This window comes from Drosophila suzukii, chromosome 4 (genome assembly GCF_043229965.1).
Source record: "Drosophila suzukii chromosome 4, CBGP_Dsuzu_IsoJpt1.0, whole genome shotgun sequence".
In the NCBI taxonomy this organism is placed as follows: Eukaryota; Metazoa; Arthropoda; class Insecta; order Diptera; family Drosophilidae; genus Drosophila; species Drosophila suzukii.
The window spans coordinates 1,497,817-1,523,838 of NC_092083.1; the positions used below are offsets into that span (position 1 = coordinate 1,497,817).

General features: G+C 38.1%; 2 long non-coding RNA genes across 6 annotated transcripts in view; one reads left to right on the forward strand and one right to left on the reverse strand.

Annotated features, from left to right (window-relative positions):
• Nucleotides 1-26,022, forward strand: part of LOC139353319 (uncharacterized) — a 35,132-nt gene that overhangs the window by 52 nt on the left and 9,058 nt on the right. The window lies entirely within an intron of this gene.
• Nucleotides 114-25,996, reverse strand: LOC108020432 (uncharacterized). Of its 5 annotated transcripts, none has more exons than XR_010654688.2 (2): nucleotides 25,828-25,996; nucleotides 114-756 (listed from the first exon to the last, which is right to left on the reverse strand). It is a non-coding gene; the product is annotated as an uncharacterized lncRNA (long non-coding RNA). The 5 variants fall into 5 exon arrangements; XR_005016107.3 differs by lacking the exon at nucleotides 25,828-25,996 and adding an exon at nucleotides 3,583-3,940; XR_005016106.3 differs by lacking the exon at nucleotides 25,828-25,996 and adding an exon at nucleotides 3,516-3,940.

A 26,022-nucleotide genomic window follows, 5' to 3' on the forward strand; every position in this document is an offset into this window, starting at 1 on the left:
GTTTAACATTAGTTATAGACTAATAACGGAGAATTCGAGAGCCCCTAATTACACCAATTTACAAAACGAAATGCTTCCCAAAGCATCCGGTAAAGTTAGTAGTAACGACACAATTAAAATAGCAGTAACGCTTTTTTCATTTATTTGTTTTCTTTAGTCACAATGGAAATCGTAAAAGAACATTTCTTATATATAAATTCTGTATGGCGCCCTGATAGGTGGAGCGAGTCGAGTGTGCAATATCGGAATCAGTGGCTTTGCTGCTTGCATGCATATCTGCATCTCCTTTGGGCTTCTTTTAGTTAAATAACGGGTATCTTATACTTGAGCCAATCTATTTTACTGGACCTAGAGTAGAGTAAAATGGTAGTATTTATATTCTCCTGGTCGAGAATCACTAGCCGAGTCGATGTGATCTCTGAAACTATAAGACCTAGAGGGTTGCGACTCCTACTTTGAATCCTTAGTAAATGATTCAGGGCAAGTTTGTTAGATTTAAAGGTCTTTTGAAAGTGAAGATAGCATGCGCAGATCAAAGGTAAATTTGGTAAATAGGATTTGTTTGGGATGTCAATTTATCTACCTACAAACTATTTATATCGGACCGTCCATTTAGACCAAACAATGTAATCGCCGCTATGTGGCGTTCTGCAATTCCGAACAAAGTTGCTTTGCCGATTGCTTAAATGTATATGCCTTGCGCTCCCTTCAGCTGAGTACGGGGTATTCGATAGTCGAGGCACTTCTTGTTTTAAACTGCAACGAAGAGAATAAATAAATGTTCTTAACAGTGTGTGCAAATGTTAATAGGTATAATTTTGAGACCTTGCTTAACTAATGGTTCGGTCATACGGTGTTATGAAAAACATTACCTATGATTGTCGTATAAGCTCACACACATGTAGAGAAGAAATTATTTTGTTTAAAGGCAACTAAGATAGTTTTGTTCAAAATATATGAGTTACATAATCGTAAAGTTCGTACAGAAAAATAACGATTGCCGCGTTTTTAAGATGCCGCATCTGATTATGTTGGTGCTGATGGGGGTGAGTACTCTGGAAGTGAGCGAAAACAAAATGGTTGGCCGAGCATTCGTCCGAGCCATCCACAATACAAATCCACCCTCATTTTGCGGAAGTTTTGGAATTACAAAAACAAAAATAATGAAAAGAAGAAAATCAGCAAATGGGACACTCCTATTTCTGCGGACCAAACAAAATGGTGTAGAGAAAAAAATAAATACATTCATTTTGGGGAAGAGGCACTTGGCAAGGCCTATCTTAAAATCGTGTATTGTTTATGTGGTGGTGAGGATAACCCAACAGTGGGTTATGAGAACGGGGGGATTTTTGTTAATAATTTGTATAAAATCATAATATAGCACGTAAGATACTGGTTTTTTAATGACTACCTGAAAAATGTATTGCAGCAAAAAACGTACATAAGGCTGCCACAAAAAAAACACCAATTCTTCTTTGCGCTACAGCACAATACCTTTTTTCTGTTTTTTAAAGGTTAAATTTTTAGTAATATTGGATTTAGTAATATTGGATACGCCCACAATGCGGACGGTTTTTACATCTCTAAAAAATTAGCAAAAAAACACTGTTTATAGAAAGGGTTTAAAAGACCTTAAAATTCGATATTAAAACTTTTTTGGTTAAAATATGTCATTTTGTATATCTCAAGGTGAAAAAATGATTTTCTAAAGCTTAGGCTGCAGCAACAACCGCCGGCCTTGAAATCACTAGTCTCAAAACCCTTTTCTTGGGGAAATTGTTGTGTGACTCTTCCAAAAAAGCTCATGGGCCAATTTGTATTCTTTAAATTTGCATTAAAAACAATGTTTTTTAGCATTTATAGGGTTCATTTCATAGCGAACCTTTTAAAGGTAATTATTCTTAATAAACCAAAATAAAAGAACAACAAAAAGCTCGGAAAAATAAAATAAAATAAAAGTTTCAACCCGAAAACCTTGAAAATAAGTCTTTTCTGCAATTTTTATTATAATATTATGTGTTTTTTTTTATACAAACTGAAAATTAGTCTTATTCTCCACTATTCATTTCCAAATTTGTAAATAAAAATTGAGTGCCGATAATTCATCTTGCTCTTAAGAATTCGTGCTTTCGATTAACATAAAACCAAATTTAGCTAACGGTCCAACGCGGTCCATTCGCCGTCATTGGTATTGACTCGTAGATCATAAATGTGTTTAATTTATCACGTTTTGCCATAAGCAAAAATAAAAATAATTCAATGTAATTTTTTGAATTTTTTGTTGGACGCTGTTTTGCGTTTTAATTTTTTAAACATAACACTTATTTGGAGTCCAAGCTTATAGATATGCTACTAGTTGTAATCACGTTTTGCCCTAGAGCCATAACATATACTGAAGGTGTCCAATTACACAGGTCAGCAAAGTCTAAACGCTACAAAAAGCTAAAGAATTATACCTTACACTGTGGATCCCTGTAAAGATCCCCCAGGATCAAGCCTCGTTGCAATTTGACTGAAAGTACGCTTCGAGTGTAATTCGAACTTTTGTAAAAATCCGTTTAAAAGTTATTCCTTAAATAAAATGCTCTTTTCAAAATTAAAATGATTGTCCCTTTGTTTGTGACAGGGGTGCATCCCGTTATAGTTTGGGGTCGCGATTTCCAGATTATTGCATTTTTGAAAAACCCCCTAGTTTGGCGGGAAATTTTAAAGTTTCTAAACGACTGATGCTACAGATACGTGCTAAGTGTACATTATAGTTACAAGTTTTTCTTGCCACTTTATGGATATTTTTTTAAAACAGCTCGTTTAATTTCTTTTCAAGTTCGAAACTTTATAACTTTTGATACAAAGCACCTTTTTGCCATAGAAATTAGCTTATAGGGTCCTGGACACTGGATTATTGTATTAAACTGCTCGAGATTTACTACCACTCCCAAAATTGGCGGAAAATCAAAGTAAAGCCAAATTTTTCGGAAATTGGAACTGTAAGCTTTTGGATTCCTACACTCCAAAAACCATTTGGTAAAATTAATCAATATAATAGTATAGCGGTTACCAACCATCGAATTGTTTATTTTACCCATCAAATAGTTACTCTTACGTAATACTATAAAAGTGGGTAGATTGAACCCAACCCATGGATTGTGGTTAAATAGCTATTTTGATAGTTATCTAACAAATAAAACATAGTTAAGTGACATTTTTTATAGTAAACAATGAATTTGTTTTGGGCGATTAGGTAAGCCCTACAAAATAAAGATTACATTATACATAAATAAAAAAACTTAAAAAAGGCTGCCAAACAAAGGCCTATTTCTTGGAATTCTTCAGTCCTTCATCGACTCTCCCTAACAGTATGCTCTATTGGCAACCGAAACAATTTTGGATATATTGATGCTGATTAGTGAGTTGGTAGGGGTCAACTTAATAAGTATTCCGAGGGTCGCAAAATTCTCCCTGCTATGCAGTTTCTCCCGAGTACTGCAATCTGCGAGTAGAGGTATACCAGTTACCACATCCTACAGCTTGGAAAACCCGCGACTTGCGATGCTGTGAGTCGAAGAACACAAGTTTACGTACGGCCTCCGCACACGTGTGTGCGCTGGCTTCTTAAAATCAACTGCGGCGGCTCGAAGCAGAACTCGAAGTGAGACAAGTGAGACTCGCGAGCCCATACGTTCCATACTCACATGTGAGAGAGGACGTGTGGTGAGTTGCGCTGCGGAAAACCGGGCTAAGGACTAGTGGACAGGAGCAGCGCAGCGCAGGACACCCGGGAGGGGCTCGAATTGTTGCATATGCTGGCTAAGGACAAAGCAGAACCAGTCTGACCAGTTTGCAGCGGTCCTGATTCCGACTGCCGAAGGTCGGCCGTTTATGCAAATTCGAACCAACTGACCCAACCCCACTCGCATGGCCATCTGGCCCGGCCTTGCCCAACCCTATGGTGAGCCGGATTGATTTGGCTTAGCGTGAGAAAACCAGTTTCCGCGATGCGATCCGTCCCCTTGGTCAGGCCATCAAGTGTCCGGTAACGCACCGTCCAGGAGCAGGACTAGGCCCAGGCTATAGGTTCAGGGGACAGGGCGCAGCTGCGAGCCCGTTTCTCGGGAGTGACTGGCGTGCAGGACTCGGGGGTTGGTGATTTCCAGTTTAAGATCTGGTAATTTGCATATGATTGTATCGTCCCGACTAAAGCACAAATGATCCTTGCCGCTCCTAACTTGTCAGCGCCGTGGATGCGTTGAACTGACAAAAGTCCGAAGTCCCTTCTAGCGTGCGATTTCAAGTAGGACGCCGCCGGTAAGACGGCGCAAAGGGTTGCCTACCTCAAGGTGATTGCTTGGGTGACACAGAATCACTTGTTACTTGTTATCGAGTTACTCGTCCTTGCAGGAGGGAAAGAGAGTCGCTTCGCCCAGGCCCCACTGTATAAAATTATACGCGACTGTACCCAGGACATCATTAGTGAAGACTTCTCCTGCTCCTGCCTCCATCGAATCGCCATTCCATTGCCATTCTCTTTCCCGGCCCCCAGAACCCTTTTCCACTCTGCGCTTTCCTTGCGCCAGTTGATGATTTAAAAATTTAATGCCTCGCGGCTATTAATGAAAGAAAATGCTCGCGTAATAAAACAAAACGAAATTGTGGGCCAAGGTGGTGTGGGGGTGGAAATGGACCTTGGAAATGAGTCGCGGTGGTGGGTGGTGGGTGGTGGGTGGTGGGTAGGTCGGCTTGCCTTGCTGGACCGATAGAAAATGGGACGCAGAGAAAGCCCCGGTAGCGGAGGCGAGAAAAATCAAAAGAAAAGAAATAAATATGGCGCGTGTTGTGCAAAATAAGAAATTTTAAATTCAAATATTGATGATGACGGCGTGGAAGCACAGCTCAGCGCGGACGTAGGGCTGTAATGCGATGGAAACCGATTTTCTTTGGTAGAGCCAATGCTGGTCTCGAAGGAGGTTTTCGGTACAAAGGACTCTGATAAATGGCGGGAGGGGGAGAAGGCATGGGTCCTGGGGCACAGCATTTCCACCACGCAACTCTTGAATGGTGGTTGCTTTTCGTCTTATTTAACCAAATTCTTTTCTGCCTTTTTCTTAAACTCGATGATTTGGTTACAACGCCGAAACGTGGCAGTATTTTTTAGATTTAACGGAAAAGATTATAGTGTATATTATATTTTATTGATGGGGCCGGAAAAGCTTTCTTGTACATACTTTTTAACAAATGCAAAAAACTCTTTTTTGTTTTTATACCCGTTACTGGGAAAAAGTAGCTATTGATTCACCGAAAGTATGTTATCTGAACGCGTCATGCCTACCCAAATGATCATTAAAATTGCAACACGTATACCGTACAAATTAATTTTTTTTGGCTCTGTGAGCCGGAAGTTCCAACAAGTTTGACGAAAATCCGACGTTCGGACATGGAATGGCCCACATAGCGGATTTGTATAACCGATACTCGGTATAGTAAAAGGGAATATTTGATTCGTCGGAAAGTATGTAATAGGTAGAAGGAAGCACACTCTTGAAGATTTTTTAAAACTGCACTCAGAAAATAAATCCAGTATTTCATGGTTGATTCAAGTACTTTCGGTGTCAAGACTTCGCCAAGCATGGAAAATAAAGAACCCGAGAACAAAATGCAGCTTTCAAGCATTCAATTTTCAAGACCGAAAATACTAAATTTCAGAACCTTTCGGCGTACAATCAAGCATGAATAATTTTTAAATCTAGTCATATTTGTACTAACAACAAGAACGATTTAATAATAAAGAAAGAACGTTGCAGGCAACTTTTCGTCCTTAAATCAATATACATTTATTGTACATTTAAATTGGTTTTTAATTATATGCTTAGTAAAAAACATAAGTATTGGAAACTGGAATAAACGAGATATATCTAAATAATATAAATAATTTAAGTTTACTTACGACTTGCCGCTCACCGGCACTAACACTGTGTAATTTATGCGCTTTATATACCGAGCACTTTCAGAATAAACAGTTGGGAATTATTAGATATTTAAATTCAACATTTGCTCAATGTGAGAACTTTTTCAGCACGAACGTTCTTAAATGGTAAGCATGAAATCGTTCTTAATTCAAGGCTGTTTGTACTTGATTTTAGCACGGTGTTTTCCCGAGTGTATGAATGCAATTGTACTTTGATTATTAATATATATCTTCATGGTTCAAATCGGACCATCCATTGAAAAGTTATAAGCAAATAAAGGAATCGACGCTAAGGGGCGCCGTTTTGGGGTGTGCAATATTGTCGCACTCACCTTAGCTGAGTAGCGGGTATCTGATAGTCGAGGTCGTACATTTTGTATGTACACTTATTTTAATTTAAATTAAACTTATGAGTACTTATAAATTAATGCACTAGACAAGATTTTTCGTTTCTAGAAATTGATTTAGTTAAAAAAGTGTCGTAGCCCTCAAAATTTAAAATATTTCTGTGTCTTTATCTGTATTTTTTCGTTGTGTGGTCCCTAAAACGAGAACTGCCATTAAAGACCTTTAATTTAGCTGAAACTATTAAGCTAGCTGATTATGCTTTCAATGATTATTTTCAGAAGTATAAGTCCGATCTTCAAAACTTTGGCCAAATATTCCTCAAACAGTCTTCTAAGGATAAAAACTTACCTAAGAAACACTGTGGGTCAAGAAAGATTGAAGGATCTGGCTTGGTTGCATATTCTTCCTCACTTTTTTTACTTATTGAAAAAGGTTATAGTAGATTCGTCGAAAAAAATGATTCAGGTAGAAGGAAGAGTTTCCGACCCTATATTCTTGATCAGGATCACTGGCCGAGTCGATCCAGCCATGTCGGTCTGTCCGTATAAGCGCAGAGATCTCGGAAACTATAAGAGCTAGGCTATTGAGATTTGGCATGCAGATTCCTGAGCTTTTTACGCTGGGCAAAAGCCGCCCAAAACAGTGGCTCATACAGTTTTGATGCTAGAATAAAAATTTTAAGTGAAATGTATTGCTCTAATCAATACCTATCGATTGACCCAAAAAAAGTTTGCCTCGCCTGTTTTAACGGCCACAAACCGCCCACAAACTTCGCGGATATCTCGGAAACTATAAAAGATGGAGAGTTGGGACTTCAGATTTAGATACCGTAGCCTTGAGCGCAGATCAAGTTTGTTACGCGAATATGCCACGCCCACTCTAACGCTCACAAGCCGCCCAATCCTGTGGCGTCCACAATTTACATGCTAGATAAAAAATTTTAACTGAAGTGTGTTGTTTCGTCAATACCTATCGATTGACCCAAAAAAAAGTTTGCCACGCCCACTCTAACGCCCATAACGCTTAAATCTGCCTACCGCCCACATAACCATATATTGAGATTAGGGGTAGGTGGCGCATTTCAATCTCGCTTTGCTGCTTGCATATCTCCATTTCCCTTTTGTCCCTCAGTAACGGGTATCTGATAGTCGAGGTACTCGACTATAGCGCTCTTCCTTGTTTTATTAATAAATACTTAAGGTTAAAAAGACACGGTTCCAGAAATTGTACTGTGTGTATCCCTGGTAAAATGAATAAATTTCATTTATTTTAAAAATCTTGATATAGTTATAATTCAAGTACTATTAGAACAGTCTTTACGAAATAAAGAACAATAAAAAGGACCAGCCTGCAGGGTCCAGTCTAGGCTTTTGAAAGAGTTGGTATTCAACACAGAAATTTTGTGATGAGCGAACCAATAATTGTTTTAAAAATACGTGAATCAATTCGAAACAATAAATATATCGAGTATCATTTAATGATAACTTAATATCCACTTGCACCTGAAGAAAAAGACTATTTTAGAAGTCGTATGTTCATACAGTAACGGAATCCAAAATGATAGCAAAGGTCTAATAGTTTTTATTTTGTGTTTAGCGTTAAATTTAGAAATATTATATTTAAAATAAACTTTAATGTAGTAACATAAAATATTTAAAGTTTAATGGGCAATTTAAGGTAATTTCTTCCAGAAAGTCAACAAATGTTTAAAACATAGTTTCTAAGTAGATGAAACACCAACTTAGCAAAGAAAATTGTATAGGTTTAATTAATTTTTTTTTCAAAACCTATCAATATACTCAAAAAGCAGTTTGATGCAATTTCGATGATATATTTTAGACTTCTCTTCTGTTGGATTCTTATCCTAGAAGAACGCTTTTAAGAAGGAATGCAAACATTAATTTGTGTCTAAGCGCAAAGAAAAACATTTACATGTCCCGGGCAAAAAGAGCTTTAAACCAAATTTAACACAATTAAACAACTTCGGAGTAAAACCAAATATACTGCACAGTAACATTACTGGTGAACATTCTATAAAAAGCAAAACCACATACGGTTTTGTCCCGAGCGAATATGTCAGTTTTGTACAGATATCTTGAAAACAAAATGTGTTACAAAGTCCAAATTATTATACAACAATGCCTTGGAAAGAGTGAAAAGTAACTCCCGTTGCCAAAATAAAATTGTTTTTAGTTTTTATTTTACCTCTTTAAATTATTACAAATATGAAGCTAGCAATTTAACATGTTTCGCATTAAATGTTACGATTTTCTCTAACTTTTTCATTGTTTTCTTATTCACATATACTATTTTACTTCGCGTGTTCTGCCAGAGAATTAAAGCTTTGACTCGTCGAAGATAGCATCCGTTGCCGTTTTCTATTATTTTCAATCTTTTTCTGATTATTCTTAATCGTCCGATCCGGCCCGACCTATAAACTATTAGCATCCTGCGCGCCATAACATCTATCATATAAATTATTAAAAATTATCATTGCTTTCAATTATTAAGCTGACTGATAAAAATAGTACATGCGCCATGCCTTTGAAAATATTTATTGAATCATTTTGAAATTTTTTGTGCAGACATCTTCATTTATTAAGAAGGCCGTTTTAAAAAAGGTTGATTTTTTTTTCTGTTTTCAAATATAAGTTGTAATCCATTTTTAAGAATAAAGACAACGACTAATAATGTATGTGTATAAAAACCTTCGGTTAAATAAGGTACAATTTGTATAACTAGATGTATCTCTTTAAGGACTTGCCACGGAAAAATCGTGGAAGGCCCGAATCGGGGAAAATTTCCCTGTTAAGGGGAAACAGGCTTAAGAGAGGATTTCCGGAGTAAAAGAGAAATTTTTCCCGCGAGTTATTAAAATACTTTTAAGTTCTGACGAATCTATAAATATTTAAAATAATAAACTAGTCCTTGAGATGCAAAGTGTTTTTGAATTACTTGTACTTAATATATTGAGGGGAAAAGTGAGGACTTTTATTTTGCTCTCTTGTTCTCTTCTCATTTCTTTCCCGCTCTGTGCTAACGTCACATTAAGCGCCTTCAAGCGTTAAGTAGACGCAACGCAGTATTTATCTATTACTACCACTAGATGGCGCGTGGTGGAAAATATCTCTTCTGGCTTGGAAACCAGGAGCTCACCAAAGACACACACCTTCCCGGTTCGTGAGTTGGCTTAATTCATAAAAATCAAGGACTTTACTTTATTCCAGATATTTGCCTGTTAAAGAGTTTTAGTCTTTAAAAAATCGAAACAAGAGAAAGCGCTATAGTCGATGGCCTCGAATATCAGACACCCTTTACTCAGCTAAGAAGAGTGCAAGCATAAAGCAACTGTTCCCAGGATTGGACTCCACGTCAGTGCGCCACCTAGCGTCGATTCCCTTACTTGCTTATTACTTTGTAAATGGTCCGTCTTGTTCTTGGCAAGTAGTTTTAGTTTTTTATGCCCACGTCCAGTTTCAAAAATATGAACTTTAAAATGTTTTTAAAATTAAAAAGTTGAATTTTTTCAAATTTCTTTTCATAGAATCGTTTGTCCACTCTAAGTCCACGTTTGTCCACCCTTTAGGATTTGAAAAACTGAAAACATTAGAGAATATTCCACTTTTTTGCTTTAGACCTAATTTAAAATATCAAAAAGTCGAATTTTTCAAAAATGTTTCATGGAATGGTTTGTCCACTGTTTATCTACGTTTGTCCACCCTTTAGAATTTAAAAAAGTCAAAACTTTAGAAATTTTGTCACTTTTTATACTCTTGACGAGGGTATAATGATTTCAGTCAGCAGTGTGCAACGCAGTCAAGTAGAAGTTTCCGGCCCCATAAAGTATATGTATATATTCTTGATCAGCATCACTAGACGAATCGATCAAGCCATGTCCGTCTGTTCGTTTCTACGCAAACTAGTCTCTCAGTTTTAAAGCTATCGGGCTGAAACTTATTTCTATTGCAGGAAGTACATAAATCGGAACTAGCTGGATCGGACAACTGTATCCTATGGCTCCAATAGGAATGATCAAAAAATTACCACTTCACTTCAGTTCCTTGTGAAACCTTGTGAGTAGTCACAGCACTGATCATACTTATGGATCAACTTTTGTGACACGACACGAAATTCTGTTTAAGTCAATTCTTATTTATTTTTATTAATTTTTTTATTTAAATAACAAATTAAGCCTGAACATTTTGCCAGTCCTAACAAAGACTGCCAACAAAATTCACAATGCCACTTCGCTTTAGCTCACATTGAAACAAAACGAGGAACTTACTGTAATGTAATTCAAATACCGCACACAAGAGTTCAATACCCTTTTCACAAGAAAATTTCCTAATTCTGCGTTATGGTGGTCGTTTTTATATCTAATATGAGATTCGAGGAGGAAAGCAATTTTTAGTTACGACAAGTGTTTCAGATTTAAATATTTCTATAAATATTTTAAAAACTATCTGATGAAGGTCGTCATTCAATCATTTTATGTTTTAATTACCTGTTTTAGTTTTGCATAACCCTTTCGACCAGCATGCCACGTTTTTTAAAATAATGTAAATTTCAAAGGCTAACAAGCTAAATTAGATTTAAGAGGTGTGCAAACGAAATTATTTAGTTTTAACAGGTAGGAAAATCACGCCATTTTTGTTTAGTAACAAATTTAATTAGCTTAAAGTTCCCATAGGTGCCAAAGAATTAATTTTTTCCAACTTTCAAAGGTTGACTAACCGTAGACAAACGATTCGATGAAAAATGTTTTGAAAAATTGAACTTTTTGAAATTAGGTGAAAAACAAAAAAGTTGCACCTTGTCTCAATTTTCAGTTTTTCAAAATTCTAAAGGGTAAATAAACGTGGATTAGAGCTGACAAACGATTCCATAAAATTTTTTCTTTCAAATTCGACATTTATATTTTTGAAATTGAATGAAAAACCAAAAGTATATTCTAAATTTTTAATTTTTTTTATATTTTTTAAGGGTGAACAACTTAATTTTTTTTCCGTTAAACCCGTTACTCAGCGTATACTGGATTTGAAGGAAAGCATGTAACATGTAAAAGGAATCGTTCTGAAGTGTTAAAAAAAATATTGTGTAGATACAGAATAGATTCGCAGCAAGCTTTGTGCTCTTACGTTCTGAATTTATTCCATAAGCAATATACCCTTGGCCCTCGCTTAACACGGGGGTTACGTTCCTAGAAATCCTCGTGTTAAGCGAAATCGTGTTAAGCGAAACATGGATTCAGTACAGAATAAGGGGTTTCGTTCTTAAAACTCAAAATTGGCAGCAAAAAAAATTTGTATTGTTCAAACTTGGTCTGTTTTTATTAAAGTTTCATACATTTGTTTAAAACTAGCCAAAAGTTTTTATGTTTATGCCTTTAATAAATGCATAACATTCAAACTTTCAAATTAAAAGTTGTTATTAAATTAAAAAAGTTTCTTCAAAAAATTAATTAACAGGTTAACCTTTATAGAAGCTTAAAAATGTTAAAAAGTAAGGAGATCATGTGTTTCTATTCATATCAAATTTGAAATGCATTTGGTGGCATTTATAGTTTAAGCCAGTTTGTTTTAACATGTTTTTTTATGGTGGCTCCTTATCAAAAAATCAGTCATTATACCCGTTACTCGTAGAGTAAAAGGGTATACTAGATTCGTCGGAAAGTATGTAACAGGCAGAAGGAAGCGTTTCCAACCCCATGAAGTATATATATTCTTGATCAGGATCACTAGCCGAGTCGATCTAGCCATGTCCGTCTGTCCGGATGAACGCTGAGATCTCGGAAACTATAAGAGCTAGGCTATTGAGATTTGGCGTGCAGATTCCTGAGCTTCTTACGCAGCGCAAGTTTGTTTCAGCAAAGTGCCACGCCCACTTAAACGCCCACAAGCCGCGAAAACCTGTGACGCCCGCAATTTGCATGCTAGATAAAAAATTTTAACTGAAATGTATTGGTGTCGTCAATACCTATCGATTGATCCAAAAATAAATTTGCCACGCCCACTCTAACGCCCATAACGCTTAAATCTGTCTACCGCCGCTAGGTGGCGCATATTAATCTCCTTTTGCTGCTTGCATATCTCCATTTCCCTTTGGTCCCATTAGCTGAGTAACGGGTATCTGATAGTCGAGGTACTCGACTATAGCGTTCTTCCTTGTTTTCGATTGCAATCGTGTAAGAACGAGGATTTTAGCGTGTTTAAAGGGGGATGGGAGCAAATTTGTAACAATGTAAGACCGAGTTTGTGCTAAAAGAGTCCGTGCTAAGCGAGGGCCAAGTGTATTATACATATTATAAAGTGACGAAGGGCGCCAGGAGAGTGTGCGAATTCGATTACTATATATACACGCAGAAAAAAAAACTTCTACTTTTATGGTCCGATCGTAACGAGTGATACACCAATCGAAAGGTATCCCAAAACTAATACCATACTAACTTTCGAAATTTTAGTTGGTTTTGGCAGAAAAAGAGGTGACTGTAAATGTGAAAAGTTAGAAAAATCTAGCTGTTAGGGCCGCTGGAAATTTATAGAAAAGGATCAAGTGGAACCTTTTTGTTAAAATCCGATGCTCCGTTCAAAAGTTATTCCAAAAAAATTTGATCCCATTCCAAAACAAGAAAGGAAGTTAACTTCGGGAAGCCGAAGTTTGTATACCCTTGCAGTTATAATTATTAAATTTAAATATACAAAAAATGATATTCCCAATAGTATAAAATAATATGTCAAAAAACACCGAAGCTTAATTTGTTTCACATTATTTTCCGACCAATTTTCCGATCGGTCCTATGACAGCTATATTATATAGTCGTCCGATTTTGATAAAATTTAATTCGAAATTCAAAACTAACTAAAAAATGTTATTTCCAAGCTTAGGAGGTTATATGTTAAGCTTGCAAGGGTATAATGAAATAGTTTGTCTCTTTGCTTGTCCTTTTTTGGTGTTAGGGTCTTGGGGATTTTAGTATGAGTATTACAGCAAAAGTGGTCTAGTCTAGGTCTAGTATTCAACCTAACAAAAAGTCGTCCAAAACAAAAAATGTGTATCAAAAAAACGAATTTTGTTAGGTTGAATACTAGGCCTTATAATTGATGTTTAAAACGAGAAAATCTGATATCAAACAAAAACACCTCTTAACGGTGTAGGGGTTGTGTCGATTTATTTAGTGGAATGTGAAAGCATTTTTCGGCACAAGAACTTTTGTATGTTGAAGGTGCGATCGTCACGTTTCCTTACCTCGTTAGGAGGTGTTTTTGATTGATTATATATACAGCCCGAAGGACTGTTTCTTTGGTTTTAAGTATGGTACATCCGCTGATGGATCGAAAAATACAGTTATCTAAGCCCATAAAAAGCACCTACTCTTCTAGATAGAAGTTGCGGATAAATCAAGCAATGGAACACAGCGTGTACGTACATATGTAGGGCTATGTGTGCATACAGTATGTACAGGACCGCTGGAATGTCTGAGTTGATCCACCGTTTCTTCGCAGACGCGGTCCCAGCTCATAAATTTCTTTTGCTTTCGCGTCTTGCGCCTCTGAAAGTCTGAGCAGAATGACGACTCAAGTGTGGAGGCAACGCGAACTCTGCCGACCAATCAAATAGCGCTGCCGCCTACGTCGCTGAGCAATCTAATGGTTTTCCTTTTGGTTAGGTGTTGTTCCGCTTCTGCGAGTGTGTATACATAGGGGTGAAATAACATAGATGTGTATGTACGTGCCCAATTAAATATGTACTAGGCTACAATAATTAGGAAAATCTCGCGACTTGTGGTTATGTGCATACATTTATATATGTGCTTCCAAGGGTAAGGCAAGAATGTTTGTAAATATTCTTAAGACGCGAGAAATTACGTAAAACGGCGGACGAGGAGTACATTTAATAGCTTTTGCGACTCGACTGTACTTGTGTAGAAACATATGAGAGGAAAATGAATGAATCTGATTTTTAGAATTATTAGTCTGAGTATGTAATTTTTAGCCTATTCATACCTTTATCCGTTCCTTACTTTTGTATAGAATGACAAACAAAACTATAAGCCAGTTTCGAATGAAAAACTGGTAAAACTAATGCTTTGAGTGCACGTTAAACAAATAAATCGATTTATTACCTGTATACTTCTTTATTGGTGGACAAGAAATATTAGTCCATTAAAAATGAAACACAGCCATAATCAAAATATCCAAAGTAAAATTTTGCGTCTGTTTTTTGGCACATACTATTTGGAAATAGCTATACTCCCCCGCAGAGTGACGGATATTTGGTAGTCGACGGCATCGACTCTCTTGCCTATCATTAATTTATGGCAACTATATGATATCGTAGTCCGATTCTTATCCATTATTTTTCGTAATTCTGAAATAAGAAAAAACTTCCCTATCACTGTGGACGGCAGTCCACGTAGTGACGAAGCGCACCAGGAGAGTGTGCGGAGGCGACTAGTATATAGCGGCAGAATTAAAAATCTGCTTTGATGGTCTGATCGTATCGAATAATGCACCAATCGAAAGGTATTGCCAAAACTAGGAAGATTGCATACGAAGACTTTTGAAATCTCAATAGGTCTGGGAGAAAAAGCGGTAAAAAGTGAAGCTGTGTAAAAGTGAAACTTTGGAAAACTGGAGCTGTTGGGGCCGGCGGGGACAAATGCCCACTGCTATTAACCTAGTTTTAATCTTACTGAGATTACCTCATTTGTTAAAATCCGGTGATGAGTAATTCCAAAAACAAGGAAGAACGCTAAAGTCGAGTACCTTGACTATCAGATACCCGTTACTCAGCTAATGGGACCAAAGGGAGGTGGAGATATGCAAGCAGCAAAGCGAGATTGTAATGCGCCACCTACCCGCGATCTCAATATATGGTTATGTGGGCGGCAGACAAATTAATGCGTTATGGGCGTTATAATAGGCGTGGCAAACTGACGAGACTACTACATTTCAGTTAAAACTTTTTCTAGCATGAAAATTGTGGGCGCCACAGGTTTGGGCGACTTGTGGGCGTTAGAATAGGCGTGTCATCTAAATCTGAAATCCCAATTCTCTATCTTTGATCGTTTCCGAGATATCAGCGTTCATACATACGATTTTTGAAGTTTGTGGGCGCTAAAGTGGGCGTGGCATAAGAATAATAAATTTCATTAAAATTGTTATTCAGTCATTCAAATTATAGAAGCCACAGTTTAAGCCGGTTTACTAGATTCGCCGGAAAGTATGTAACAGGCAGAAGAAAGCGTTTCTGACCCCATAAAGTATATATACCCTTGATCAGAATCACTAGCCGAGTCGATCTAGCCATGTCCGTCTGTCTGTCCGGATGAACGCTGAGATCTCGGAAACTATAAGAGCTAGGCTATTGAGATTTTGCGTGCAAATTCCTGAGCTTCTTACTCTAACGCCCACAAACCGCCCAAAACTGTGGCTCCTACAGTTTTGATGCTAGAATACAAATTTTAACTGAAATGTATTGTTCTCATCAATACCTATAGATTGACCTAAAAAAAAGTTTGCCACGCCCACTTTAACGCCCACAAACCGCCCAAACCTGTGACGCCCACGATTTTCATGATAGATAAAAAATTTTAGCTGAAATGTTTTGGTCTCGTCAATACCTATCGATTGATCTAAAAATTTGCCACGCCCACTCTAACGCCCATAACGCTTAAATCTGTATACCGCCGGTAGGTGGCGCATTTTAATCTCGCTTTGCTGCTTGCATATCTCCATATAGCTGAGTAACGGGTATCTTATAGTCGAGGTACTCGACTCTAGCGTTCTTCCTTGTTTTAATTATAGTTTCGGTGTTCCGTACATAGTATCTGTTACTCTTAGAAATATAATTTTTTTAACATTTAAGAATTTCGAATTAAATATAGATGCCATAGGAACGTTGGGATTATTAATGGGGAAATAGTTGAATATCTTGTTTTTATTATAAAGTCGATCTACATGCCATTCATTAAAAACTTAGAAGCACATACTACTTGTCTATCTCTATCTCCACTCCCGTTAGCATCGACTACAGCGTTCTCTCTTGTCTGCTATAGGCTGTTTACGACCCCCCCCCCTTTTTTTAAATGCTGTAAAGCTCATATCATAAAAAATACGGTATTCTTAGCTACTCCGAGGAATTCGTAGGCAATGAAAAAAAAGGTTTTTATGAGCCTTTTACGTGGACTTAAGAAATTTGATCATATCATCAAATAAGTTTTCTACTGTCTTTCTTGTTACCAGAGAATTTTCGTTCGTATTAAATACATAGTAATGAAAGTGAACTAAATATACAACATTTCTTGAACGGGGAGTTACGCCAAGAATAACGCGGAAAATAGTGTTCACCAATAGCAAGCAAACGCTAAGACGATGTGTAGGACCAGGCTTGTTTCCCATTGGCTTGGATGCGTTTTCATATGTATTTTGCTCAGACTGAGAAAAGGAAACCTTTTCCTTCCCCACCCATACATTTTTATATGCGGCTTCAGCGAAAATTTCGCGTTTTACCATCAAACGCCTGTTGTTGTCAGACAGTGACTTTTAGGGGTGCTTTTCTTACTTTCAGGTTTACCAAGCCCCCTAGCTCCTCAAGAATACATCTTGTCTATTTGAATACGGATGACTTGATTAATGCGCATTTCTGATATAAAGGGCAAAAAAGCAAGTTTTAGGATACATTTCCATTTCTGAAAAGATAACTTAGCCTAAACCAGTTAGTCCAGAAAATGTTCTCATAGTTTTCCTTTTCTTGGGTACAAAAAGACAATTAAACCCAAAAAATACTGACCGCTGTCAGTAGTGAAGACGCCTGACCATTTCCACCCTTTCCGAATCCGACTCAGTTCTCACGGAAGTTGTTCGGACAACATGAATAGCAAAAGCCTTCTCTAGTAAGAACAAAATTAAAAGAATGCTAAAGAACGTGTTAAAAGTGTTATTAGCTCCAAAACTGGTCGATCAAAAGGTTCCAACCGACGAACAGTGGCCCCTATGTCACTGTACTTTATGAATAAAATCTACGTAAAGTACTTTTAGAGGTGTGGCCTGCGCTTTACTTCCAGCTGAAGTTTGCTAAAGTCCTTACAGAATATGGGGTTTAAGTAAACTCATAATTTTTGCAGTTTGACTAGGGAGTCTTGGTGCACGGAGCGCTACACTTAGCTTGAAACTATATATAAACAGAAATATCTGGACTGGTCACTCGGCAATAGTAATTTTACTGTGTGCGACTGTTGTGTTCCTTTTTGTTTTTTGATTTTTAAATCAAAAGTCGCACAAAACATTTGAGAATTAAAAAAAAATGTATAATTTTAAGAATTAATAACATAGTAACGGATTTCCGTGGATAACTCTTGACTTTACCAAGGATGGCCACCATCTCATTTCTGGGGCATTGTCTTTAAACCTTGTTTGCCTCTAGCACCCAAAATCGCAAATAGACGCAGCTAAACCTATTCCAAAAATATTCAATTTTATTAAAGTCGAATAACTTTAATTTGCTTTTGTGAAATTTATGGGCGTTAGATTTGGCAGAACACCCTGCTAAAATAAACCTGCGCCGCGCAAGAAGCTCCAGAATCTACATGCCAATCCCAAATTTCCAGCTTTCGTAGTTTCCGAGATCTCAGCCTTTATTCGGACCGACATGGCTAGATCGACTCGGCTGGTGATCCTGATCAAGAATATATATAAGCGGAAATGCTTTTTTCTACCTGTTACATACTTTCCGGCGAATCTGGTATACTTGTGGTTATTTCCGCCGTTAAAACTGTACAAAATGCCACAGATAAGTAAATGGTACCGAAATTGCAGTCAATATAATTTGCTTTATTCAACCAAGAAAACTGTTGTCTGCGAATGGGGAAGTATTATGAAAGGCCTCTTGGGATCAGCCAGGCCCCGTTACCTTCACACCTATCACAAAGGCTAAGATATATGCTATATTTTAGTAGGATATGCAGAGCGCTAGCCCTGCACTTCCGGGACCAACACATGCGATGTGTCTCAATCATTTTTTCAACAGAACACACAGGTGCAAGTACTGTTGAATATTGGCTACATGTACACGCACTATTTTTCCAAGGTTCAAGGACAAGGCTGTCCAGCCGCAGGAGATTCTTTCGCCGTTGAAAGAGTTATTAGGTGTCCCGTGAAATGGCAATAAACTGACGGATGGGGTCCGAGCAGCCGAGCTTTGGTCAAGCCAACGAGACCCTTTTGTTGAAGCATGCGCATGGCTTTCTGGCGCATTTGGTCAGTGGTCAGTTCCAAAGAGCACATGTCATCTCTTATTGCAGTCGGAGAGCCATTTCAGCAGATTGGGAAGAACACTTTAGAATGAGACCCTGCTGAGTGGATTCCAGTCAGTCAGTTTAATGCAGCCCGGATATAAGAAATAGTGGGTGTACTCGCATCACAACGTTTCCCCTGGGATTAGTTTCCATAGAATATAGCAAAACAGCGGCCAATAAGTGGGACAGAAATATGGTTAAAAAAGACTTTACTTTATTCACAGGGCGTTCGTTAAATATTGACTTAAGCTAATGACTTGCAGGCTGGTAGGGCTTGTAAGTTGCGACTGTTAACTTTCTCTTACGTTGCCCAAATGTGTATTTTTGCTTCATGTATGGATTTTGGTGAACAAACTTTAAAGAAAGAGTTATATGTAAGCCTAGTCTAATTTTACCCTAAGTCAGTTGACTATCATTTTGCAGCATAGATGCTTTTATGTTCAATTCAACTACAAATCAATATCTTTATTAAGCTTAAATTAAGTAAAGTCAAAAACACGTGTTATTATTGCCCTAACAATTTTAGATAATCAGAAAACAAGTTTATATTTTTTGAAGTTAAGTTGGGGCACATCAGGCGTGTAGGGCGGCACATCACTGTGGATGGCAGTAGGCGTAGTGACGAAGCGCTCAAGGAGAGTGGGCGAAGGCGACTACTATATATACACGAAGAAATGAAAATCTGTTGTGATGGTCCCATCCTTACGAAAGATATCCCAAAATGTTTTGGGAGAAAGAGTGGGGAAGGTGTAAAAGTAAAAATTTGAAATTTAAAGGTGTTAGGGCCAATGCGAAACAATGTGGCAGTATTGTTGCATTTTCGATGAAAATCCGCGTTGAATGACTCATTTGTTAAAATCTGATGCTCCATTCAAAAGTTATTTCAAAAGCAAGGTTTTGGGGCGCTTTTCAAAATTAAAATTTTTTTTGTTTGCTTGTGACAGTATATCCCGTTATGGGATCCTGAGTCCTGAGCTCCAAATTATTGCATTAAGCTGCTCGGGATAGAAAACTTTTCTCCAAAAGTAGTAGGAATAAGCGGAAAATCCAAAAAAAGTTTATATTTTAAATTGTCTTCTTTTCTCATTCAGCTTTCTTTATCAAAATCGTACAGCTTCTTGCCAAAGGTATATTGGATTGCAACGTGAAGAATCAGATAAATAATATGGTAAATTCCATTTTCGTCACAAAAGTTGGTATCTCTTTTGCATGTTTAAGGTACGATCGCCATTACTTATTTTGGAAACTATAATAGCTAGAGAGTTGGGTATTCAGATTTAGATTCCTTAGCTTCGTACGCAGCGCACGTTTCTTACGAGAATATACCACGCCCACAAACGCCTATATTCCTTAAATCTTTCTGCCGCCCACATTACCCTTTATTGAAATCGCCGGTAGGTGGCGCTTTATAACCTCGCTTTGCTGCTTGTATATCTCCATCTGCCTCTTGCTGCCTTTAGCTGAGTAACAGGTATCTGATAGTCGAGTCATTATTATTAATTCTGAAATATTAAAAAATTCGATATAACGGAGTAAAAAAACAAGGAAGAGCGCTATAGTCGAGTACCTCGACTATCAGCTAAATTACTCAGCTAAAGGGAGATGGAGATATGCAAGCAGCAAAGCAAGATTGTAATGCACCACCTACCCGCTATCTCAATATATGGTTATGATGGCGGCAGACAGATTTAAGCGTTATGGGCGTTATAGTGGGCGTGGCAAACTTTTTTTGGGTCAATCGATAGGTATTTCAGTTAAAATTTTTATTCTAGCATCAAAACCGTAGGAGCCACAGTTTTGGGCGTTAGAGTGGGCATGGCACCCTGCTGAAACTTGCTTTTTTAGTTTCTGAAATCTCAGCGTTCAAACGGACAGACGGACATGGCTAGATCGACTCGGCTAGTGATCCTGATCAAGAATATATATACTTTATGGGGTCGGAAACGCTTCCTTCTGCCTGCTACATACTTTCCGACGAATCTAGTACTCCCTTTTACTCTACGAGTAACGGGTATAAATATGATCAAAAATGACTAGGCTTAATTATTTTCCCATTAATTATCCGATCGTTATTATAGCAGCTATATGATATAGTCGACCGATTTTGTTTTTAGTATTTTTTTTTTGAAAATTCTATAATATTAAAAGAATGATATTCCTGAGAGTAAAATATGTGCCAAAAACACCGAATCTATATTTATTACATTTTGTTAAAGTTATTATTTTTAATTATTCCTATGGAAGCTATAGAATATAGTTGTTCGATCCGGCTCGTCCCGACTAATATACAACCTGCAATAGAAATATGACTTTTGGGACGGTTTCATTCCGTTAGCTTTAAAACTTAGAGATAAGTTCGCGTAGAATCGGACAGACGGACGGACATGGCTAGATAGACTCGTCTAGTGATGCTTATCAAGTATATATCTGCTTTATGGGGTCGAAAAGATCTCCTTACCTCATTGCAAACTTCTGACTGAAATCTTTATACTCTCTGCAAGAGTGTAACAAATTTATTTGGGTGCAATTTGCAAGTGCATTTAAAAAGTTTAAATTATCCAAATAAAATTGTGTCCTGTGTCTTTCATTTATAATATAATTAAATTAATCGGAGGTGCCCCAGTTTTTAAGTTCATCATAAAAAATTTCTCCCGACTTGTTAAAATAAAATTTTATGACTTCGATTGTGGAACAATTCATTAAACACTGCCCACTGGCCTGACTCGCGAGTCCGGAGAGTTTCTCTGCCGACGCTCTGCTTACACCAACACTGTAAACGCTCGTGGGGCTGTGACTTCGGCGAGCGTCTTTGGAATACGCACACAACTACTGATTTAAAGCTATCGATTGGGTTCTAAACTGAGGGTTTTACAGACTGCTAGCGGTTAAGACCCCTTCGAAATTTTCCCGGGGATGAATATTAAATAATATTACCCAACAACTTCAAGAAGGAAACCCTATACCATACCCAAGATTCATAAACATAACAAGGAAGAACGCTATAGTCGAGTACCTCGACTATCAGATACCCGTTACTCAGCTATATGGAGATATGCAAGCAGCAAAGCGAGATTAAAATGCGCCACCTTCCGGCGGTATACAGATTTAAGCGTTATGGGCGTTAGAGTGGGCGTGGAAATTTTTTTTTGGATCAATCGATAGGTATCGACGAGACCAATACATTTCAGTTAAAATTTTGTATCTAGCATGAAAATTGTGGGCGTCACAAGTTTTCGCGGTTTGTGGGCGTTAAAGTGGGCGTGGCAAACTTTTTTTTGGGTCAATCGATAGGTATTGATGAGAACAATACATTTCAGTTAAAATTTTTATTCTAGCATCAAAACTGTAGGAGCCACAGTTTTGGGCGGTTTGTGGGCGTTAGAGTGGGCGTGGCACTGTGCCGAAACAAACTTGCGCTGCGTAAGAAGCTCAGGAATCTGCACGCCAAATCTCAATAGCCTAGCTCCCATAGTTTCCGAGATCTCAGCGTTCATCCGGACGGACAGACAGACGGACAGACGGACAGACGGACAGACGGACATGGCTAGATCGACTCGGCTAGTGATCCTGATCAAGAATATATATACTTTGTGGGGTCGGAAACGCTTCCTTCTGCCTGTTACATACTTTCCGACGAATCTAGTATACCCTTTTACTCTACGAGTAACGGGTATAAAAACCACCTTTAAATATATCCATACCTTTCTGTTTTTAAGAAAAGGCGTATCCACACTATGTACTGTTAAGGCTGAGAGCAATTTTTCTCAGCGCCAACGAAAATTCTCGCTGGCTGTTCAAGGGGCGTGGTCTCGCTGCTTGTCGCGCACGCCGTTGAAGGAAGGAACGGCTTGGTAGGGTGGGGCGGGTTCTGGGATAGGGGTGAGTTTTCCTTCCAAGCATTAGCCCGAAATCGTAAAATTAAAATTGTAATGGCGGAAAGATTTTAAGAATTTTGACGCATACATAGACAACTGATTACGCAGAGCCGCAAATACATTGCTGAAAAGGACCTTTGTCGTCGACGCAACTTAGCCGCTAAATTTAGGGTCGAAGAAAGTTTGGCACACGTTTGGGAGCACTCAACGCACATGTGTGTTTGTATATACAAATAAGTAAAATGTATACTAAATCCGGCCATGTACACCTAAGGTTCCTCAAGCCATGTACTTACATAGGTCTCCACATAAAATTCTGAGTGTGTGCCAGTGCTTATACATACAAAAACACCCTCATTATGCTAAGCAGCGCAGCTCGAAACTTCCGGCCATGCTTACTCAGAAGAAAAAGAAGGAGAATAGTCTGGGAATCGCATAGTTGGAGCAGTAGGATGGAGGCGATGCCACTTTTGGGAAGAAAACCTAAACCCAACCCCTGGTTCGGTATTGGTTAAAGTTTCTTAAGACTTTGTTCTCGCGGAAAAAACAGGAGGCGGTCGGAAGTAAAATAATGTCTCCGTCTTATGTACATATACTGGCTTACAGCTAAAAGTATACAGAGCGTACTTTTAACTTGAACTTTAAGTAGCGGTGGGAAATATTTAAATAATCGAGGTATCCAACGAAAGAAAAAATTGTCACTACGGTTAGTGATCCTGATCAAGAATATATATACTTTATAAACGCTTCCTTCTACCTGTAACATACTTTCCGACGAATCTAATATGTACCCTTTTACTCTACGAGTAACTGGTATATAAAGCAAAAAGGCTCAAAAAAAAATTGTAAGTCGTATGTAAATATATAATTTTTGTAATTTAGATATATCTCTTTTATTTCATATATATCCAGTCTATTAGCCTAGTTGTGTTCCTACTGAAAGTACGTGTTCGGGTCGGGTATCGTACAGTTTCTTGCCTACACAGGCATATTGTGTTAGATCGTATAATACATTTTCGACACAAAAGTTGATCCTAGAACTTTTGTATGTTGAAGGTTCGATCGTGCCTAGCTATACCCGTTACTCTTAGAGTAAGAGGGTATTCTAGATTCGTCGGAAAGTCTGTAACAGGTAAAAGGAAGCGTTTCCGACCCCATAAAGTACATATATTCTTGATCCGTTTGTCCATCCGTCCGTCTGTTCGTCTGCCCGTATGAACGCTGAGATCTCCAAAACTATACCAAGCGTCAACAAACAATTTATTTATTTTGATGTATTTAACATAATAACGTCTAGCGCCAACATTTTTTATTAAAGTTGATTCAAATCAGATTATTCATTTAAAAGGGTTTCACATTATGTGGCGTTAGTGAAATCTCGTGAGCAGCCGATGTGAATGAACGATGGGTGGCGCTTTTTGTTAGTTGTTTTTACCTCTAAAGGAGGTGTTTTTGCTTGAAAACTTTTTTATAGGTGGTTCAATTTAAGCAATGTTTGGTATGTAGCTGAAAATTGATAATCAAAGCAAAATCCTATTTACACTTTTAGACTCTAGCGTTATGGGTACTGAACTTTATGAGGTCGAAAACGCTTCCTATATACCGGGGTAGAACAAAATATGATCAAAAACAAGGAAGAACGCTATAGTCGAGTACCTCGACTATCAGATACCCGTTACTCAGCTAAATAGAGATATGCAAGTAGCAAAGCGAGACTAAAATGCGCCACCTACCGGCGGTATACAGATTTAAGCGTTATGGGCGTTAGAGTGGGCGTGGCAATTTTTTTTTGGACCAATCGATAGGTATTGACGAGACCAATACATTTCAGTTAAAATTTTTTATCTAGCATAAAAATTGTGGGCGTCACAGGTTTTCGCGGTTTGTGGGCGTTAGAGTGGGCGTGGCATATTCGCGTGACAAACTTGTGCTGCGTATAAGGCTACGGAATCTAAATCTGAAATTCCAATTCTCTATCTTTAATAGTTTCCGAGATATCCACGTTCATATTTACGATTTTTTGAAGTTTGTGGGCGGTTTATGGGCGTTAGGGTGGGCGTGGCAAACTTTTTTTGGGTCAATCGATAGGTATTGATGAGAACATTACATTTCAGTTAAAATTTTTATTCTAGCATCAAAACTGTAGGAGCCACAGTTTTGGGCGGTTTGTGGGCGTTAGAGTGGGCGTGGCACTCTACTGAAACAAACTTGCGCTGCGTAAGAAGCTCAGGAATCTTCACGCCAAATCCCAAGATCCAAGATTCCGAGATCTCAGCGTTCATCCGGACAGACAGACGGACAGACGGACAGACGGACATGGCTAGATCGACTCGGCTAGTGATCCTGATCAAGAATATATATACCTTGTGGGGTCGGAACCGCTTCCTTCTGCCTGTTACATACTTGCCGACGAATCTATTATACCCTTTTACTCTACGAGTAACGGTATAAAGAGGGTTTTCCCAGGAGTAGCAGATAATGTGTAAGAAAACACAGAAGATACAATTAAACAAGAAAGATCGTTCGCGTGGGAGCATTGTATGTACAGAGCTTTCAGATTTTTGAAGAACTTAAAACTAACAAGGAAGAACGCTATAGTCGAGTACCTCGACTATCAGATACCCGTTACTCAAAGGGAAATGGAGATATGCAAGCAGCAAAGCGAGATTAAAATGCGTCACCTACCGGCGGTAGACAGATTTAAGCGTTATGGGCGTTAGAGTGGGCGTGGCAAATTTTTGTTTGGATCAATCGATAGGTATTGACGACACCAACACATTTCAGTTAAAATTTTTTATCTAGCATGCAAATTGTGGGCGTCACAGGTTTTCGCGGTTTGTGGGCGTTTAAGTGGGCGTGGCAAACTTTTTTTTGGGTCAATCGATAGGTATTGATAAGAACAATACATTTCAGTTAAAATTTTCTATCTAGCATCAAAACTGTAGGAGCCACAGTTTTGGGCGGTTTGTGCCCGTTAGAGTGGGCGTGGCAGTCTACTGAAACAAACTTGCGCTGCGTAGGAAGCTCAGGAATCTGCACGCCAAATCTCAATAGCCTAGCTCCCATAGTTTCCGAGATCTCAGCGTTCATCCGGACAGACGGACAGACGGACAGACGGACAGACGGACAGACGGACAGACGGACAGACGGTCAGACGGACAGACGGACAGACGGACATGGCTAGATCGACTCGGCTAGTGATCCTGATCAAGAATATATATACTTTATGGGGTCGGAAACGCTTCCTTCTGCCTGTTACATACTTTCCGACGAATCTAGTATACCCTTTTACTCTACGAGTAACGGGTATAATTACAGAAATATAAAGATAATGCAATGTTATTTACCGTATTTTGACATTATTTATCCGATCGTTCCTATGGTAGCTATATGTCGTCCGATTTGTTAAAAATTCTTTTTCCAAATTCTAAAATATTAAAAGAAATATATTCATAACAGTGAAAGTTTAAATGTCCTAAAACAGCGAAATTATTATATTTTTTTACATTTTAAAATAAAATAGTTTTTGTATCATTCCAATG